Source organism: Elephas maximus, chromosome 26 (assembly GCF_024166365.1).
Source record: "Elephas maximus indicus isolate mEleMax1 chromosome 26, mEleMax1 primary haplotype, whole genome shotgun sequence".
NCBI lineage: Eukaryota > Metazoa > Chordata > Mammalia > Proboscidea > Elephantidae > Elephas > Elephas maximus.
The window spans coordinates 5632027-5651147 of NC_064844.1; the positions used below are offsets into that span (position 1 = coordinate 5632027).

The 19121-nt window shown below is 40.7% G+C and overlaps 1 pseudogene; it reads right to left on the minus strand.

The window, feature by feature from the left end:
• Positions 1-17465, minus strand: part of LOC126067912 (40S ribosomal protein S7-like) — a 31142-nt pseudogene extending 13677 nt beyond the window's left edge.
• Between the last annotated feature and the right edge of the window lie 1656 nt (positions 17466-19121).

The following is a 19121-nucleotide window of genomic DNA, read 5'->3' on the forward strand; positions in this document are numbered from 1 at the left end:
AGATTGTAGGATCCTAATTTATGAAATCGTTGTGACAATTAAGGAAGCTAGAGCATGCAAATCATCATGGCCCATACAGAGTAAGTTCTCTGCAAATCCTAGCTGTTAAGCTCTTGATGATGGTGATGATGATAGAATCAGCTGATTCAATAATACTAGAGGGAACACTGGATAAGGATCCGTGTTTGGCAAACTTCAGTGTGTGTCCCTAAAGCCCGCCCTGGGAGCTGCAGGTTCTTGGAGCAGCACTCCTTATCTCTCTGGCTTTTTAGCAGTGAATTGGTCTCATCTGTTAGCTTAGTGGCTCTGGTTACTTGTTAAAGAATAGATTCCTTTCAGCCTGACTTAGAAATGGAGTGCAACAAAGGATGAGCAAAAAACTGTTTTTCATTTGTAACAAACCACTTGCAAATATATTAAAAAAAAATATATATATATACACATATATATACATACATGTATATAACCATATATGACAGCAGCAAACCAAAACCAGAATGGGCTAAGATAGCAGCTTGCATCTTAATTTTTCAAAAAGCCAAAATTAAATCATTTGTCTAAAGTGGGAATAGAGAAATAACTATAGTTCTACATATATGTATGTATATGTACATATATATGTATGCAATAAAATAGTTTATTTGTGTGTGCATGATGAAAAACTTTAATTGATATTACTGCCTATAATACTGAGACAATTGTTTTAATTCTCCACTTTTGCTTAAGGTATGAAGTGTCAATCAAGGACAACAATACATTCCAAATTTTCCTGCAAAATTACAACTGATTTTTGTTTTTTATTTTGCAAATAAACTCTTATCCTGGATTTTCCCTTTCTTGACAACCACCTTTGAATTGCGACGAACTCATTTAGGATCCACTGCGTGTCCCCCCCACCCCCAAATATTTAGAGGAGCTAAAAGGTAGACATTGACAAAATGGTTGCCTCAAGCAAAGGCTGGCACAGAGGGCTTGGTGGTTGTTGCCACCTACAATGTGTTCTGTGAATCTCAATTTGGAGCCCAACTGTGAAAACAAGGGTAGGAAACCTGGCCTCACTTTTAACAGTTACAAGCCAAGGGAATGTAAAGTCAATAGAACCTACAGCACCCCTCGGTCAGGGGTAACAACATGGCCTTTTCTTCCTGGTAGTTCCTATCCATGCTCTGGATCTGAGGATGTTGGAGCCCATACAGAATGGAGACCTTCACTTGGCCAAGGGGAAAAGAATAGCCTTGTGAAAAAAAGCATCTTTGAGACACAGCCCTTGAAGAATGAATAGGGGTACTTTAATATTAGCACTTGTTTTTTTAAGTTGGGATTGTTTAATGCTTTGCTTTGGGATCTGCTTTGAGTGATAAATGTTCCTGCTTTCCGGGGGACTGAGAGCCTCGTACCAGAAAAGACTAACTGAGCAAGTCTTGAGGGCTCAGTCATTCCACTGATAATTCCAAGGGGATGAACTATTACCACTGCACAAACATGGAGCTAACCGAGTCGTTCTTTATTTGATGGAAATTATTTCTGATCAAAGCCAGCTCCCAGAATAAAGTCAAATTATACAGCTGCTCCCGTGGACTATGTAAAGCAGTCTGGCGATGAGAGCTGTAGGGTCTTTGTACTAATATTAGCACAAATTGGGCCCCTGTTTGACTCTAAAAGCCAGTTGCAGCTATATAGTTTAAGAGTTTCAGTATTAATGGTGTTTTTTCCTAAATGAAACAGCTGTCAAGCTCTGCCCCCAGCGAACATATACATCAAAGAAAGCAAGTCTTTATGCTACAGTGGTTACTTTCTTCAATAGATGGTCATTGGTGACAAAACAATGCTTCCCTGGGCACCTGCCAAAGTGCTGCTTTTCACATTCACATGCTGACTTCAAACATGTCAGATCTCAGTGTTCACCACCCAAGTGTCAAATGAAAGTGATTTTCGGTAGAGATCCTTTGTTTCTAAGTTTATTAAATTACAGGCAAGTACTCTGTGAGTCTGCTCAGTATACTTACTAGGACATCCCAGATTGTCCCTGTGACAACATATGTCAGCAACAAGGTGGGTTTCAGGATTATTGCATATCCCATTTTAATTAATACTCTGGCAGAAAGGGTTTTATTTTTATTTTACTTTCTATCTGTGCTGAATGTTTCTCAGACAACTCTACATTTTGAGCCATTAGCAAAGCTTGTTTTTACTTGGAGTCCTGGTGGCACAGTGGTTAAGAGCATGACTGCTAGCCAAAAGTCAGTAGTTCAAATCTACCAGCTCTTCCCTGGAAAACCTATGGGACGGTTCTACTCTGTCTTATAGGGTTACTGTGAGTTGGAAATGACTTGATGGCAACCGGTATTTTTAATTGTTAAAAAAAAAAATCCATTTTCTTAATTGACTGTGTGGTTTGAAGTTTGATTAAAGTATCATCCAAAAGGTGATTCAGGGCCCAGGTGAATGGATGCGCTAAGAGGAACATTTGCAAATACAGAAGACTCCTGGAATTTCTTTCCTGAAAATTTGTGATGGATTCGGAAAGCCCTGCCATCTCTGCTTGGCCCATCTTACACAGAGCATTTAAAAATCAAGACCTAAATTAAGATGAGAAGTTAACCAAGGGAGCCAGAGCTCCTTTTAATCCGTTGCTTTGACTAAAACTGTTAATTCAAATTGGGAGCATTCTTTTCGGACTAGACCTACAGAGATATTATACTTCTCCTTCCAGGCACCCAGTTTTTTTAATCAAGATATTCTTTGCACTCCCATCAACCACTATCTTGTGTAAGGTTAGAAAGAGACGTGACAGCTGTGTCTGATCCTTCCGAATGATCATCAGAAGGACGGATGGAGTGACAAGGATGGGGCTTTGGGACCTATCAGCACCAGACCCATGGGATATGCTGAAATAATGGCACCCTCTTTTTTTTGTTGCAGTAGGGATACACAGCTTGTATGCAGACCAACCAGTTACTGTCACGTCAGCTTTGACTCACGATGACCCCATGTGTGTCAGAGTAGAACTGTGCTCCACAGCATTTTCAATGGCTGACTTTTTGGAAGTAGATCTCCAGGCCTTTCTTCCAAGGTGCCTCTGCATAGACTCTAACCTCCAACTTTTCAGTTAGCAGCCAAGCATGTTAACAGTTTGTACCACCCAAGGACTTCTTATATGCAGAAGCTCTCGGTACACACTGTCCAAATACCTCTGGCCATTTCTACCAAAGCAACGGCCAGTGGATATGCCTTTACCATTTCAAAGACAGCGAACTTTCCTTAGATAAACACTGATCTTGGTTAAGAAGAAAAGCCTCAGAGACATGCAGAAGGCTTATAGACAATCTAGAGCTTTGAAATACATTTTCTTTAGAGACAAATCGGAGGCAAAAAAAAAGAAAGACAAGTCAAACAGCATTAATCCATCTCTAATGAAAACCTGAGAATCCACCTCACTTGGACCATTGTTTTTCCTGTTCATTTGTTTGTAGTTACATGTCATTTTGTGAGGGTAAAAAAGAACATGGGGGCATAAAATACTGAAAATAAAATCCCAACCTGAACCATGAGAACATCTCTTGGAAAGCCTTGTAGACAATCTGTATCTGCATTGTAATAGCGTTGAAATCTATTTTAAAAAATTCAGCAGGAGATAAAGTTAATGCCAACATATTTTACAGTGGTTTGGAGTACTTTTTTCCCCCTTAAGGAAATGCACCCGTCTTCACATACATGGTTTATAATTCAGCCTGTGTGATGTCAACAGCCACTAAGCCATGTTCTCGGTGTTTCTAACACTTGAGGAAATGGGTGCTCACTTTCTCTCACTGCCAAAGCCCCTGGCAGAGGATTTCCTGTTCAAAAGTGCTTAGGTCATAGGCTGAGGGTTTGCTATTATGAAAATAGAACTGTATTGATGCTAACCCCAGAACACGTATCTGATCAACACCCAGAACTGTATTTGATGTTTGGGGTGGGGGGGGGCGGGGACAGGTATTTTATAATTGAGGAAACTGAGCCAGGAATAGATTAAGGGACTTACTCAAGATCCTGTAATCGGTGAGCAGTAGAAATAAATAAAACACAAGAGCCTTGATTCCCGGAGCCAGACAGTGACAGACACCCAAATGAAGAGGAAAAAGAGGATTTTTTTTTTTTTTTAAGTAAAAGAGAATCTGATGATATTGGCCGACCAATTACTCAGTTGCAGAGAGGTATGTCATAAATTTTTATTTGCACCTCTAAGATTTTCTCTACTAAAAATGGCTCTAAAAATTGTATGAGCTATATCATAAATTGTTTGAATAAAATAATGGTTGGAAAAACAGAAATGTGCTCATAAAAATATTAAAAATGTATTAAGTAATACAGTCTATACTCAGTTTCTTTGTTAATTCATCTGGAAGGATGAAGGATTTTGCCTCAATTATCTTTATCTCTTCCAAATTTTCTCTCAGACTCGGCCTCTGGTGCGCTGCCCACATAAGTGATTGACCAGCACTCCCTGAGTAATCCACGGAAACTCAGTGTATCTCCTATGATACAGTTTTCCCAGTTTTAAAAATAGAGGATTACACTACATAATTTCTAAAAGTCCCTCCAAAAATAAAAAAAAAACAAACCTGTTGCCCTCAGGTTGTTTCCAACTCATGACACCCCCGTGTGTTTCAAAAGGGCTTTTTGGCTGTAATCTTTGCAGTAGCAGGTCTCCAGGTCTTTCTTCCATGGTGCAGCTGGTGGATTCGATCCTACAACTCTTAGGTTAGCAGACAAATACAAACCGTTTGCCTCACCCATGGACCATAAAACCAAAAACAAAAAAACCCATTGCCGTGGAGTCGATTCTGACTCATAACAACCCTATAGGTCAGAGTAGAGCTGCCCCATAGAGTTTGAAAGGAGCACCTGGTAGATATGAACTGTTGACCTTTTGGTTAGCAGTTGTAGCATTTAACCACTATACCACCAGGGTTTCCCATGGACCATAAAGGCCCCTCTAAATGAAACCAAACCCATTGCCATTCTGACTCATAGAGGACAGAGTAGAACTGCCCCAGTAAGGTTTCCAAGGAGCGGCTGGTGGATTTGAACTGCCGACAGTTTGGTTAGCAACCTGAGCTCTTAACCACTGCGCCACCAGGGCTCAAAAAAAAAAAAAAGTCCATTCAGCTTCATATAATTGCATGTAAAAATGATGGTATCTAATATTTTAGAGTACTCGCTACATGCCACGCCCCAAGCTGAGTCCTTAACACGCATCATCTCACGTGATACACACAACCCTGTGACCTGAGACCTGGAGCTAGCTACCTTTTATGTATTGAGAAGCTGGGGCTTAGAAAGTTTTAACAGCTTAGTCACAGCTAAGTACAGGGGAAAATTGGAAGGGGAACTCAGGTCACCTGACACCAGAGCCCAAACTCTTAGCCTTTTGTATCCCTGTTGCACCAGCTGTTGCTGTTAGGTGCTGTCCAGCTGGTGACCCCATGTGACACAGCACAACTGTCCCATAGGGTTTTCTCGGCTGTAAAAGGAGCCCTGGTGGCACGGTGGTTAAAGTGTTTGACTGCTGACCAAAGGGTTCGAACCCCCCAGTGGCTTGGCAAGAGAAAGGTGTGGCAGTCTGTTCCGTGTAAAAATTACAGCCTTGGAAACCCTGTGGGACAATTCTACCCTGTCCTATAGGGATTCTGTGAGTTGGAATCGACCCGATGGCAGTGGGTTTGGTTTTTGGTTTGGTTACTGTTTATGGGAGAAGATAGCCACGTTTTTCTCCAGTGGAACAACTGGATGGGTTCAAACCACCAACCTTTTCGTTTAGCAGCTGAGCGCTTACCTGTTGCACCACCAGGGCTCCTTCTGTTGTGCATGTTGCATGTTTATTGTGAAGATGGGGATTCTGTAATAGGAAGGTCCAACAGATTCCCATGATGACCTAACAGACTGTTGTCTTACAATGCAAACTGTGGTTCGCAGACCAGAAGTGCTGGCATCACACTGGAGCTAGTGAGAAATGCAGAATCTCAGCCTCCACCCCAGACCTACTGTCGGGTCTGCATTTTAACAAGATGCATGTGTGCTTCCCGTGCATGTTACGGTTTGTAACCAAAGCCCAAAACCAAACCCGTTGCCCTCAAGTAGATTCCAACTCTTAGCCAACCCATGTATTACAGAGTAGAACTTCCCCATAGGGAAACCCTATAGGGTTTTCTTGGCTTTTTTTTAGTCATCACAGAAGCAGATTGCTAGGCCTTTCTTGCAGTGTCTTTGGGGAGGTTCAAAACATCAACCTTTAAGTTAGTAAAAAAAAAAAAAAACTGTTGTCATCGAGTCAATTCCAACTCATAGTGACCCTATGGGACAGAGTAGAACTTCCCCATAGGGTTTCCTGGTGGATTAGAACTGCCGCCCTTTTGGTTAGCAGCAGTAGCTCTTAACTACTATGTCACCAAGGGTTTCCATTTAAATTAGTAGTCAAGTGTAAAACATTTGTGCCACCCAGGAACCTACAATTTGTGAATCACTGTCTTAAGGACCATTTAAGAAAGAACATAGACATGTGGGGAAGAAAATGGTCAGAGATTACCTGGTTTTAAGAAGTGCACAATGTCATTCTTAAAAAATGATTTTTTTCTTAGATCTTTCAAGCCCAAACTCTATAAATGATAAAAACAAAACTGTCAAATGTGTATACAAAAAAAGTTAAAGCAGGGTTACTATCAAACTAGACTAATCATTCCAGTATCTGGGAATTATTTTTATCTGTTATTCTAATCGCTGAAAAATAGATTAAAATTTTTAAATCTCTATCCCTGTTCATGGAGCCCTGGTGGCACAGTGATTAAGAACTTGGCTGCTGATCAACAGGCTGGTAGTTCAAATCCACTGGTCCATCCTTGGAAACCCTATGGCGCAGTCCTACTCTATCCTATAGGGTCAATATGAGTTGAAACTGACTCGACAGCAATGGTTTTGGTTTCATTCTTATTCATACAGCATCCACTACACAAAAGATTAAAATAAAAACAATAACTGCCGATGAATATATTTTGTTAATGCCAGTTAATTGTCTTCTGCCTTCTCCATACCCAAACATCATGGCTTCTAGCCACACAAACGAGAAGCCCTGGTGGGGCAATCGTTAAGCATTCAGCTGCTAACCAAAAGGTTGGTTGTTCGAACCCACCAGCAGCTCTGTGGGAGAAAAGACCTGGCCATCCGCTCCCGTACACTGTACTAGGAAACCCAGTGGGGCAGTTCTACTCTATTCTATGGGGTGACTGTGGGTCAAAATCAGCTCGATGGCGTACAACAATAACAACAGCCACAGAAAAAAAAGAAAGTGTCCCTAACTGCTGAAAGCCCACGGCATTCATGAGTTTGCTTTTATATCCCGTGGGAAATCTAGCCGGGGAATGTATACACAAGCTTCTGATATTGCAATGTTTAGTCCTGGTACTATATCATTAGTCCAACGAAACACAGACTTAAATACCCAGATTCATTTTCAATTCAGTATAATATCTAGAAACCACAAACCTTTTCACCTCATTGTCTGGTAAAGGTCAAGCCAGACCAAGGAACTAGAGTGTCCCAGATAAGTCATTCTCCTGACGGTTCACTCGTTTTTCTTCCCTTGGGACTACCTAATTTAAACCACATTAATTTTAATGAGAGTAAGGCCTCTTTGGACCTTAGAAGTGTTTTGTTGTGTATTCTTAAGGAATTTCCCTAATTTTCTTGCTACTAGATTTGATTCTAATTGAGTAGCAAAGTTTGCTTTCCCTTCTGCTCCAACGCTGCAGTCATCCCTGATCAATACTCCTGCTCATGCTGGTTTATTTGTGCCCTGGGCTGTTAAAACTCACTCTGTAAGAGGAGCCAACCCTGCAAAACGCAGTTCTTCTTAGGATGGGGAGAGTGTTTTGTGAGCCTGGCATAAACAATAGACTTCATATTCTCCAGTCATCAAAGAAAAAACTCAAACCACAATGCCAGAGGCAGAGCTCTTTCCTTTGTTATCAGAGTTTGACATTTACATGACAATGGAGCCATATGAGATCATACAATGCGAACCTAAGTAACCCCTATGATTTTATCACCTGTTATAAATATATTTGAGTCCTCTGGGATTCTTGGCCCAGATAAGAAACCTGAACTATCAGCAGAAGTATTCATGTACATCTCACTCACTGTTCTCATAATATACCTACGGGTTGCCTACTATGCATTAGGCGCAGGAAGCCCTGGTGGCACAGTGGTTAATAGCTTGGTTGCTAACCAAAAAGTCAGTGATTTGAACCCACCAGCCACTTTGTAGGTGCAAGCTGTGGCAGTCTGCTTCCGTAAAGATTATAGCCTTGGAAAACCTATGGGACAGCACTTCTCTGTCTCATAGAGTCTCTACGAGATGGAATCCAGTCGACTACGGTGAGTTTGGTTTGGGTTTGGGGAGATGTGTGCTACTGGAATCCAGTGGATTATGGCCAGGGATGCTGCTAAATAGCCTACAATGCATGAACTAGACAGCTCAGCCTTCCCTTCCTCAACCAAGAGTTAACCCAACCCCTATATCAACAGTTACACTGTTTAAACCCTTGTTTTAGTATAAAGAATGAAATGAGAGTGCAGGATTACATACAAGAGAGAAATGTGAAGAGATGTCCATGAGTAAGTATAGGAAATTTTAATTTTTTTTTTTTTATTAATTGGTTTCACCTTTTCTGTTAAATAGGGGAGATTTTCAATACCACACCTCAGATCAGAAGGCCCTTATCAAAGACGTATGCACCCTCTGCTCCTTTTGTCACTGCATTTTACCAGCTCCACCACCATGTCCTCCTCTCATTTTTATCACTACTATCAGACTTGAGCACAAGTAGCAGCTCACAGCAAAGCAGCTAGTTTCACGATTCTTTATTATTGCTTAACCATGCACTCCCCTTCTGGGGCCTGGAAACTCAACAACAGCCTTGGGTCTCTGAAGACAAAGCAATGTGAAAGGCAGAACAAGGTTAGGTCGTGTTCGGCAATTAGATTACTGTGACAAGCACTGCTTGTTCACTATCAGCAGCTCTGCTGTTGGTTCATCATTTGAGAGGATGGGAAATGCAGGCAAAAATCCTGGAGGGCTTTCTTTCTATGCAACTTGCAGATTCCTTTTCCCAAAATTATGTGACCCCTCTTAAAATGGTTTGAATTAATAAAGCGATGGTACTTATCAATTGCGTCTCTCCCTCTATTTATGTTTCCTTTACTTAAGGAGTCATGATTGAATAGAAAATTACAAGAGACAGTGAGCTTACAAGCCTAAAGTAAATACTGTAGCTCTAATTTCACCATAAACTTTGACAGTATGATGTTTGTCCACACTGTTTGAGAATTGTTTTGTGGCATTTTACAACCAACTCAGAACAAGGAATATTAGGTACCTTGTTTTTTTTGACAGGACCTGAGAAATCTCCTAAAGGCGTGACAAACCAAGAAAATAATAGAGCCTTCAAGAGCTTTAATTCATTCCAAATAAATGTTCTGGACAAAGAGAGTGCAAGTATTTTCTGGGATGCATTATTTCAAAGTGCAGTACTCAAAAAAGAAAGTATTGAATTGGTAAGTCATTTGGACACATCGTAAAAGGCTGCATTGAACAAACAGGGAAAGATGCTCTCCCTGTATTCCCATCCCATAATAGTACATTGGGGTAAGAAAGGAACTCAATAGGGAATAATTAGATGCTAGTATTAGGACTATTCAGTCAGACACCAAATTATCATTGTATATTTTCTGAACATTTATAATAAAGTGGTAACGGTTTTCTACAACACAGAAGCCAAATTCTTGTGCTTTCTGAGGCCTCTCCCTACCAGGATTTGGAGCCCTTTTTTGCTGATTTTGGAGGTGAAAGCCTGAGAACTGACTTTGAAAGAAAGCTAAGTGATGTGAAGCATAATACGGCAACAAATGATGAAGCTCTGGACGTGGGTAGACAATTCTCTCAATCCTTGGGAAGAGGCGGGAGGTATGTAACGACTAGTTTGGGGACTAGCCTGTGGCACAGAGATGAGAAGGCACCTACACATGAGAACAATAACGACGGAGCTGGGTGGTTGTGGGGGCCGGAGGGAAAAGGTGTGTTAGAAAGGGAGCCGTGCATAAAGCAGTACCTGCTCAGGGTCAGCACTGACTGGAAGCTCCAAGTGCTTCAGCCGCAAATGAAATTTCTTTACTGCCATTTCAGTTACCAGGGAAAATGATGTCATTTCTTGCACTTGCTATTTCTAGTTTAAGTACTGCAAGGAGACCATTATAACAAGAACATCTCTGCCAGAACCAAAACATGCTGGACCCGAACAAAGGGGCGAGGCAGGCTCGCTTCCTAGCTAAAGCAATAAAAACGTCTCTCCAAAGAGCACATACCGTGCTGACTTAGAACAAGTAACCTCATGTTCTATAGCTTTATCAGTGACCCTTGTCTGTTCTCTTTCTCATCCTCAAAGGAATATTACACACTGACAAGAGAAAGACAGGTTTGTAGGAGACAGCTAGATAGCCATACAGACAAAACTGAGAGATAAATAGAATAAAATATTTTTGCTCATTTAATCTATGTATATAACGTTGATTCCGATTCCTAGCAACCCTGTAGGACAGAGTAGAGCTGCCCCATAGGGTTTCTAAAGAGTGGCTGGTGGATTTGAACTGCCAAAAGCTTCATAGAAAAGAGTGAGCTGGGTCTTGAATAGTAATGGAGAGTTCTGCAGTCAGAAAGGGAGAAAAAAATAAATCTAGGTATAAGCTGTAGATTTAAAAAAAAAAAAAAAGTTGCTGTGGAATCGATTCTGACTATTAGCAACCCTAAAGGTCAGAGTAGAGCTGCCCCATAGGTTTCCAAGGAGGTGCTGGTGGATTCAGTCTGCTGACCTTTGGTTAACAACTGAGCTCTTAGCCACCGTGCCACCAGATGTAGATATGGGTATATATATGTATATGCCTGAGGCTTAGGTTTTCTAAAAACAGAGCTTGAGGGAAAAGCTTATATGCTAAGACATTATTGGTGGGAGAAATTCTAGGGAAGAAGGAATAAGAATGTCTTCTGAGAGGCCATTTTTCCAGCTAGATTTTGAGACATTCTGTCCAGGTAATGAAGGAATAAGAATGTATTTGTCTGGAAGGAGCATTTGTTGATCATCTCCCACCTCCTATTAGTCAGAAGTTGAACTTTAGCACCTCACATGCATAGATACCAAGTGGATGCTATGGCACTTCACACTTCAGTTGTGGTGAGGACGCCACGGAGGGAGTGCCAAGAGCTACAGAGTACAGCATGAGACGTAGCGAGGCGCTGTTTTGTGAAGTCAGTCATCCCAGCAGCTGGGATAAAATAAGTGGCCATAAGCCCAGAGGCAGATGTAGCCAAAATCATTTGAAGTGGGACCTAAATGGTGTCTGATGCAGCCCACTTCTTGCACGACACAGACCTACCATGCCCTCAAATTTTATCAACTCCCACACTACATTAGGGCCCTGCATTTTTGTGAAAATAAGAAGTGCTCACTTATTCTCCAAAAGCGGAAATAAAAGTCACAGAATCGCAATATCTGAAAACACACCAGCCAAGGAGTCTGGCAAGACAAGCATGGTGTTCACTGCTACAACTGGTCTGCCGTGAACTTCTGTAACTGAGGGCCATGGTGCTGTTCCAGATACGCTTGTGTCAGTGTAGACTTGGATCCAGACTGAACGCCCTTCAAAAGGCTGGATATGCTTCCTTCCCAGGGAGCTGTAACCCCAGCAAAAGGCCATGGACTCCATTGCAAACAAAACAATGGAGAGTTTACCATATATGCTTGTGATGGTGTGGATCACCCAGGGTCTCCTTCAATCAGTGGACCTTGGGTCTGTGAACTGATTTAGATCTACAAACTAGAAAGACATGATTTTCCATTTCAGCGGCTGATGTTACTTTCTTTATGCCTACAAATCAAGCACTACTCTAGCCTGTTGTCTATATATTGCACCTCCAGGACTGTCATGATCTAATAGCTTTTGTCACAGACCACTGTGGGTACAGACAACCTGGTAGCCATTCTGGTCTTGATGCCAATTATAGAAATTACATCCAGCTTTTTTTTTACACCTGACAAGTGAGTCCTACCACCTGGCCACTGCCTTTGTAGAATGCCATCATCCCCATTTATATGAAGGAATCTAGTTCCTTGACAGCGTTTCCCACCATCCTGGCATGCAGATATTAGCCTCGCTCAAGCTTCTCAAAGATTCCACTGCCTACCCTCCCCACCACGGACCATCACTATTACCTTGGAGGGGAAGTGGTCCTTTACCATCTTCTAGGAAACCCAGATAGTGGTTTCTTAAGTCTTTCCAACTAAATCCATTCTGATATTCTCACCTCCCTGAGTCTCCAGACATCCGCCTCAATTCTCTACCAAATTTATTTTAAGTGATTATCATTCCCAAATGTCAGAGTCATCACAACAAACCATTAAGACTGCCTCTTTGACAGAGCATTTAAATCTGAGTCATGGGTGAGAACACCATGCCAACAAATTCTCTTTTCCACTCTAACATCCTGCTTCCCACGTCTGGCATCTTCAAGAGTTACTTCTACACACGTTCTCTAGGTTTCTGCCAATACAAACTAGCCAGATCCTACAGTTTCTTTGATTGATATGATACTCCTTCCCAGACATACTTATCCCTGGTTATTGGAGCCCTGGTGACACAGTGGTTAAGAGCTCGGCTGCTAACCCAGAGGTCGACAGTTCAAATCTACCAGCTGCTCCTTAGAAACCCTGTGGGGCAGTTCTACTCTGTCCTGTAGGGTCACTATGAGTTGGAATTGGCTTGAGTGAAACAGGGGTTTTTTGGGGGGAAGGTTATTGCCCCCAAAGCAATGAGGATTAGTGGGAACAGATCATGGGCAAAACAAGTGCCATCTTATGAGAAACTTGTATGTAGTGAAGCCATCACAAGGTCTCCAAGCAAGGGGAAAGGGCTCTGTTTTACCAAAGGGGAGGGTGCTTCTTTTAATGGCCTACAATGTTCAGGGGAATTTTGGAATTTAATATTCTCAGGTTTGTTCTTATAAATGTTCCCGATGAACTCTGAGGGTCCTCATTATCACAACCAGGGCTTTGATTTTAACACAGGAGGTCTGATGAATCTGTGGATTCAGTTGTCCTTTGGAGCTTTGCCATCCCGTAACCAGACCCAGTATCTGATTTTCAACATGAAGGTTAAGCGTATCACCTGTGAGCAGCCATCTAGGCTACTCCACTGGTCTTGCCCCTTTGGGAGCAAGGAAGAATGAAGAAAACTAAAGATACAAGGGAAATATTAGTCCAAAGAATTAATGGACCACATCTACCATGGCCTCCACAAGACTGAGTCCAGTACAACTAAATGGTGCCCAGCTACCACCACTGACTGCTCTGACAAGGATCACAATAGAGGGTCCCAGACAGAGCTGGAGAAAAATATAGAACAAAAGTCTAACTCAAAAAGAAAGACCAGACTTGCTGGCCTGACAGAGACTGGAGAAACCTTGAGAATATGGCCCTTGGACACCCTTTCAGCTTAGTAATGAAGTCATCCCTGAGGTTCACCCTTCAGCCAAAGATTGGACAGGACCATAAAACAAAATGAGTTAAAGGGGCACACCAGCCCAGGGCAAGGACTAGAAGGTAGGAGGGAACTGGAAAGCCGGTAACAGGGAATGCAGGGTTGAGAGCGAAAGTATTGACACGTCGTGGGGTTGTTAACCAATGTCATAAAACAGTATGTGTCCTCACTGTTTAATGAGAAACTAGTTTGTTCTGTAAACCTCTTCTAAAGTACAATAAAAAGAAAAAAAAGTAAAAAGAAACAGGTGAAATTAACTTTAACAATATAATTTATTGAGCCCAATACACCCAAAATATTATCATTTCAACATACAATCAATATAAAAATTAATAAATGAAATATTCTTTTCTATACTAAAAAAAGATTAGGCATATCGCAAGGATTAAGAATAATAAAACTGGTATATTGAAATTTTTCTTCACATCACAGTACAGTTATTATAAATTCTTCCGTGCTTACCTAAGAATACTTATACTGAAGCTGCCTGGGACATTTCCAAGGGTACCAATGAACTCTACAGTTTCTCAAAAACTAAGCTTGAATCAGTTGAACCAGGTTGTCTTTTAAAATTCAGCTAATAATATCAAAGCCATAGGCACAATTTTAATCAAAAGGATGAAATTGGATTACTGCTAGTTTATGGCCAAAGGCTAGCCTTCTCGAGAAAATCTTTCCCCTAACACTTGCAGGCTCAAGACAAGAGTTCAAATGGAAGCCCACACATCATATGTCTACATATGTACAATTTATAAATCAAACTAGCAAGCTGTTCTGGAAAGTATGTTCCGTTCTTTTACTTGAAAAATATACATCCCCATGGTCAGCTAAGCCATGTCCAAGCTTATAATTCTTGAACTTCTCAGAGTACCTGCTGGAATACGGCAGCATGGAGAGATCCAGCCCTTAGACCCCTGCCTGCGCCCTCCTCTTCGCATCCACAGCTCTGTTTCAGCCTGCTCACCCAAGCTCCATCTACAGTACCCACACAGCTGCCTTTATTATCCCTCAGCCTTTGGGCTCAGTCTACCTTGAGGAGGACGTACTCAGCGAGGATGCCTGTACAGGCTCTGAGCCTGGGAAGGGAATTCCTGGATGCCAGTTAATAAAAGTGGAAAAGAGAAAGAAGTGTAAGCATCTGTGGAAGGTAGCATGGCTAGAGACAGGCCACAACGGTGCCCTCTAGAGAGTATGATCCAGGTCAGAGGCCTCTTTTGCCTAGATCTAAGGATGTTATTTTTTGAGGGCAGGAGCCATGTTTTATATACCTTCTTATCTATAAATGCCTAATAGAGGACTCCAAGGTATATATTTTTTTAACTGTGATATTACATAAAAGTAATGAAGGTAATAAGCACATATAGCCTCAAGAATATTAGGTAAGGATACAGAAATGGATAGAGATTGTACAGCAGAAGATTTGGGCTCTAGTACAGGTTTCTACATGGGGACATTGGCGCTTCAGCGGTAGAGTTTCCGTCTTCCATTTGGGAGACCCAGGTTCGATTCCTGTCCAGTACACGTCATGCTCAGCCACCACCCGTTTGTCAATGGAGGCTTGCATGTTGCTATGATGCTGAACAGATCCCAGCAGAGCTTCTAGTCTAAGACAAACTAGGAAGACAGCTCTGGTGAGATACTTCTGAAAATCAGCCAATGAAATCCTTATAGATCACAGTGATCCAATCTACAACTGATCATGGGGATGGCACTGGACCAGGCAGCGATAAGTTCCATTACACATGGGGTCACTATACTTAACAACAGCAATAAGTTTCTGCTACTGATTCTTTTACTAAATTAATTTGGGCCAAAAATTCTGTCTAAAAAAGAAAGAAAGGGCTTAGATTGAGCCATTTCTAAGATTCTTTCAAGTTCTAAAATTCCGTATTTACTTCAACTCAACCCCACCGTTGAAAATGCAACTCAAAAGCAGGATGTTGCATATATGTACGTATATGTTTATATATTTTTTTACATATAGGTTTATATTTTTATATAACAAGTAGTAATAATATAAAGCCCATGAAAATAAATCTTAGAAGTAATAACTAAATTTTTTTTTATTGAGGTTGGGTAGATATTCTTCCTAAAGAAGTCTCAGGTTACACTTGAAAGTGTCCAACGGTCTTCAAGCAATGTATACCACCTGAGAAGGAACAAAGAGTAAGTAAATACAAGGCATTTGTAAAGAAAACATGAATTTTATCCTGGGAAGCAAATCAGATACCAAATCTGTTAGGAATAAAGATGTCCCTAGTAAAACCAGTTTAGGGACTAGAAATGCAGTGTATTAGTTTCCTAGAGTTGCCATAACGAATTACCAGAATCTGGCATAAATCACTAAATCCAGCCATAGCAAACTGAGAAGTAAATGATTAGGACTGGATAGTTTGCAAACAAAACAATATACAGAGCCGACTGATGGGGAATGCTGTAGCCATTCCCTCATAATTTTCACCATTAGCTTTGCACCCTAGAAATATATTCTGGCTACAGAACCTTGCCTGTTCACCATCCAGAAATTTTTGACATGAACTTTCAAATGGTCCAGTGTGATGCTGACAATCACTTGACCCTCTTCGGATCCAATAATTTGCACCATTAGAAGAAACATTATCTCTCACAGCAGGACCTGTATTTCTGTTATTTATGGAGTCTTCAGATGTGACAATTTCAGACTCTAAATCGTTTCACTTTCTACACTAGTATTAATTTTATTTTTACTACAGCCGTGAATGGTTGCAGAATTTGGAACAGATTCTATTATATTCATATTGCTGTTGGCAGCCTGTGGAACAGAACAAGGGGATAATGCTTGGTTTAATATCAGGAAAGGTGTGCATCAGGGTTGTAGCCTTTCATCATATTTATTCAATCTGCATGCTGAGCAAATGATCTGAGAAGCTGGACTATATGAAGAAGAACGTGCGGCATTAGGATTGGAGGAAGACTCATTAACAAATGTGATATGAGGGTAACCCAGCCTTGGTTGCTGAAATCGAAGAGGACTTGAAGCACTTACTGATGAAGATCAAAGAATACAGCCTTTAGTATGAATTACAACTCAACATAAAGAAAACACAAATCCTCACAACTAGGCCAATAAGCAACATAGGCCAATAAGCAACATCATAATAAAAAGATTGAAGTTGCCAACAATTTCATTTTACTTGGATCCACAATCCCAAGCCATGGTATTTTCAATTGCCTCATATGCATGTGAAAGCTGAACAATGAATAAGGAAAACTGAAGAATTGATACCTTTGAATTATGGTGCTGGAGAATATTGAACATAACATGGACTGCCAAAAGAAAGAACAAATCTGTTTCAGAAGAAGTATATCTAGAGTGCTCCTTAGAAGCTAGGATGGTGAGATTTCATCTCACAAACTTTGGACATGTTATCAGCAGGGACCAGTCCCTGGAGAAGGACATCATGCTTGGTAAACCAGAGGGTCAGGGAAAGAGAGGAAGGCCCTCAACAAGATGGATCGACACAGTCGCTGCAATGATGGGTCAAGCACAGCAATGATTGTGAGAATGGTGCAGGACCAGGCACTGTTTCACTCTGTTGTACATAGGGTTCCGATGAGTCAGAACTGACTCAATGGTACCTACCAATAGCAACAAAGCATTGCTACTAGTAATTTCAGCACTAGGGATACTAGACTTCCTATATGCATACATGTCTATCTATGTAACCACACATACAATTTATTGGTTGTTATTGTAGTTGCTGTAAAATTGTCTGTTATAGTATTTACTGAAATCGTCCCTTATTCTTATGTACTTCTTAATGTCTTCATTTACCTTGGACAAACTGTGCAGATTCATCCATGTTGGGTATTGTCTTTCCCATCACCAAAAATGACAAGGGTCTACTATCTAGAATATGATTTCCCCTCCCTCCCTCTCCCATCCCTGGTAACCATCAAAAAACATTCCTTTCTGTGTGTACACCAATTCTTGATTTTTTATGAAAGTGGTGCCATACAATATATGTTCTGTGATTGACATTTCGCTCAGCATAATGTCCTCCAGATTCATTCATGTTATAATATGTTTCAAGGGCTCCTCTTTATTTTTTATAGTCGCACAGCATTCCATTGCATGTGCGTATCCCCCAAGTGTCATCTCTGCTTCATGTGAACTAAGAAGATGAAAAGAGCTTCAACCATTACTTGGATTGAAATCTCAATTTGCAGCTCTTAATTCTTCTGTGCACTTTCCTTTAACCCACAGGAAGCCTTAATTTTCTATTTGCATTCTCAATTTGATGCCATGATATCAAACTTAATGATTTCTTTCCAGATTATTTTTAGGAATTAGGGTTTTCATTGGAAATTTCTCTCTATTTAGGAGTGTTGCTAAATATATTTGCAACCTTCGTTTCAGTTAAAAAAACAAACAAAAAACTCAAGGCCTATTTAATTGATTCAAGCCTGATTTCCGCTTAATGTGATCAGTTCTAAACTCAATGGCAATAATGGTGGAATGGAAAGATGGGATTTCTAGAGAGATGAGACGGGGTGGAAATGAGTTGGGCTAGGTGAAGAAGTAGGTGGGTTATTGGCTTGGTGTCATCTGAGAGAGCATTTAAAGTCTCTACAAAATTTCCAGAAATAGCATGCAAACATAATAAATACCATTTCCAACCTGGTGAACATATTGCCTCCTGATATTTTACTTTAATACTTATAACCAAGCATATGTGTTCCTCTTATGTCACTATATTTTGTGAATGCTAAGTTTATTGAAACTTTTTCTTCTTCCCAAGAGAAGAGAACTGTGATTTTTTAAATATTTTATAGGAGATATGAAATATTAAGATGCATCTCCTGACATTAGTCTTTGCCAAGTGAGGTAACTTCCATAGAATTTAATTTTTAATGTCTATGTGCAACATTTCAGTTTATAATGTGCTTTTCTTTCTGCATGTCCAGCACTACAGTACAATACGCTATTGGTGGTCAGGATATTTGAAAACAATACCGATTTAATTAAGCATCTTCCTCAGGAATTACGGCAAAAATGACTTTGGAACTTCAATGTCTCTGTGAGAAACAAAAGGAGAGCTCATCTCATGTCTACAGACACAGGTTTAATTAAATAGTGTGAAGCTTTTGATCACACATTTAATTAAACACTTTCAATGACATCAGAGGCTTTAGGCAACAGACAACAACCAAAAGTCAAAAGCAGTAACAATACCACAGTTGCCAAAACATAATTACCCCACAGTCAAGAAAATGTCCTGAGACTGGAAGTCCCAGTTTGAAAAGAAATTTAATTTCCTTAACTGTAAAAACACATTTTTCTTCTTTTTTAGGAAATACTGACTCAATCTACGTCCAACACAAAAAACCAAACCAGTTGCCAGCAAGTCAATTCTGACTCATAGCGACCCTGTAAGACAGAGTAGAACTACCCCATAGAGATTCCGAGGAGCGGCTGGTGGGTTCGAACTGCCGACCTTTCAGTTAGTGGCTCTTAA